The sequence below is a fragment of the Leucopleurus acutus genome (assembly GCF_964270905.1).
Source record: "Leucopleurus acutus genome assembly, chromosome: 5".
NCBI classification, from domain to species: domain Eukaryota; kingdom Metazoa; phylum Chordata; class Mammalia; order Artiodactyla; family Delphinidae; genus Leucopleurus; species Leucopleurus acutus.
This window is the reverse complement of record NC_139147.1, coordinates 124,622,727-124,625,248: the sequence shown is the minus strand read 5'-3', so window position 1 is coordinate 124,625,248 and position 2,522 is coordinate 124,622,727. Positions and strand designations below refer to the sequence as shown.

The window sequence follows — 2,522 nt, the reverse complement described above, 5'->3', positions numbered from 1 at the left end:
AATTCAGTACAAAGGAATGCTATGTGGCCCTCAGAATGAGAACATATAAGCTATTTTGTAAAAAGGGCCAAAGTGAGCAATCACGTGGTTAAAGGACAGGGAGGGAGATGTTTCACCTTCCTCTGAAACCACATGAAAGTATTACCCATTCCAGAATCATTACTGGATGTTTTCTCCTATTAACACTGGTTAGGAGTCGAGCCACACCTTCTCTTGGCAACCATCTTCAGGGATCTGACAGTCACTGACATCACAGGCAAGGAGAGGCTTAAGGATGTCATCCAAAAATTCACCTCACGTGGATAGACCTAGAGTCTGTCATACAGAGTGAAGTAAGTCAGAAAGAAGAAGACAAATACCGTATGCTAACATATATATGGAATTTAAGGGGAAAAAAATGTCATGAAGAACCTAGGGATAGACAGGAATAAAGACACAGACCTACTGGAGAACGGGCTTGAGGGTATGGGGAGGGGGAAGGGTGAGCTGTGACAGGGCGAGAGAGTGGCATGGACATATATACACTACCAAACGTAAGGTAGATAGCTAGTGGGAAGCAGCCGCATGGCACAGGGATATCGGCTCCGTGCTTTGTGACCGCCTGGAGGGGTGGGATAGGGAGAGCGGGAGGGAGGCAGACGCAAGAGGGAAGAGATATGGGAACATATGTATATGTATAACTGATAAACTTTGTTATAAAGCAGAAACTAACACACCATTGTAAAGCAATTATACCCCAATAAAGATGTTTAAAAAAAAATCACCTCACTATTGGACCAAAAGAAGTTAAAAGGTCACTTCCAGGGCGAGGTCTCAGGGGACGAGGGAACTACATCTCACTGTCCTGGTGCAGCGCTCCACTGGTGGGACTTGAATAAGCTTTCCGGTTAAGGTTTTCCGTATCTGAGGTCAACGCAAGGAAAGCCAGGAACTCGACCCAGGAAGCCTAGTCCTAGAGCGGCACGATTGCTCCGCCCCCTTGAGGCCTATGGAAGTATTTCTCTAGAGTAAACTATCCACCACAGCCGGGGCTACTGGGCAACACAGAGGCCTCCACTTCTAGGGGCGGAGCCTAGGAGGGGGCGGAGCTTAGCGTGAGGATGCTTTGCGACTCAGGTTCCGCCGGCGTCGCTCCCAACATCCTCGGCCCACTCCTGCGCAAACCAGTCCACGTGAGGGCCTGAAGATTCACACAAGCAAAGCCGAGCCCAGCAGCTCCCCTAGAAGCCAGGGCTGAGGGATCCCGAGAGGCGCCCCCAGAGCTCCGAAGGCTCCTCTTTCGTCCCGCAGTCCTGCGCGCCACCGCCCTGCTTCGGCCTCCCCTGTCAAACCGATCTGTCACTGCCTGCAGGACCCAGCCCTTCCTCGCCTTCTGCCAGGTCCCAGGCCCGCTGCCACATTGAGAAGATGGGCAGCCGGCCCCGCAGCCCCAGCGCCTCCCCTGCTGACCGGTGGGGACCGCATCCCGGAGGACCGGGCCCTGCCAAGCGCCGGCGAACGGAGGAGCCCGCGGGCCCCGAGTCCAAGTCCAGGGCGGCGCCTAGCCTGGACAACCTAACCTGGCCCCCGACCGTGGACACGCTCATCTTCGTGGTGGCCCTGCCCGCCGGCTGTGCCCTGCACGTGCCCCTGGACCACGTCGACCTGCTGCTGGAGTCCGAGCCAACGTCCGTGCTGCAAGTGTCTCTCGGTGATCACATCCTCATGCTGGTCCCTGAGGCCCTCCTGGGCCCGGGTGTGGAAGGCCCGTGGGGACAGGGCCTGGGACGGGGCGCTCTCCTGAGCCCTCCCGGGGAGTACATGGCCCCGGAGCCGGGATTCTTGTGCGCAGCTGTCCCAGAGATCGCCTGCCAAGAAGAGGTCAACGAGGAGGACGCGGATGCTGACGCCGACTTCCTGCCGGCTGGGACAGATGCTGCTGCAGTCTCAGTCGCTGGGCTCCGCCCCTCGGCTTGATGTATGTCTGGCTTCCACCTGTTGGGCCAAGCCTCAGAGCCGCCCCCTCGGACCCCCAACCCCAGTCCAGAGAGACGCTCTCCTCACCACGACGACAACCTGGACTTGCACCTTCCAGAGCCCTTCCCTGACTCACCACTCCAACCTCTACCTCCCTCTCCAAGTCCAGGTCCTCACCAGCGTCCCCAGCGCCCTCATGGTCCTCCACGCAAGATCCAGAAATGCCTGTTCCCTTAATCAACTGCCTCCCACAGTTCCCGGCCTACTCAACGGGGACCAGGAGAGAGTCTTCTGATATTGGCTGTGTGTGCCTTGCACACACCGTAAGAATCATATGAACAGATGCTTTATGGATGCAGGCTGCACTGCAGAATTCTGATCAGTGACTGACTAAAACACCTGAAAGGAAGCTCACCCGGGCAAAGAAAAGCCGCTTGAAATACAGTCTGCTTTCCGACAGCCAGACTGCTCCTTAGATTTTCTCTAGGGAGGGCACCCTTAAGCAGCTCTACCCCGCTCCCATTCGCTTCAAACCTAAGCGCCAGCACTTCTCTCTAAAAAGCCAT

At 56.3% G+C, this 2,522-nt stretch overlaps 1 pseudogene across 1 annotated transcript; it reads left to right on the top strand.

Moving 5' to 3' along the window:
• Positions 1-1,407: 1,407 nt before the first annotated feature.
• On the top strand, positions 1,408-2,193 carry LOC309961979 (proline-rich protein 23C-like; annotated as a pseudogene). The gene has a single exon. The product of its transcript is annotated as a proline-rich protein 23C-like (transcript).
• Positions 2,194-2,522: the final 329 nt, after the last annotated feature.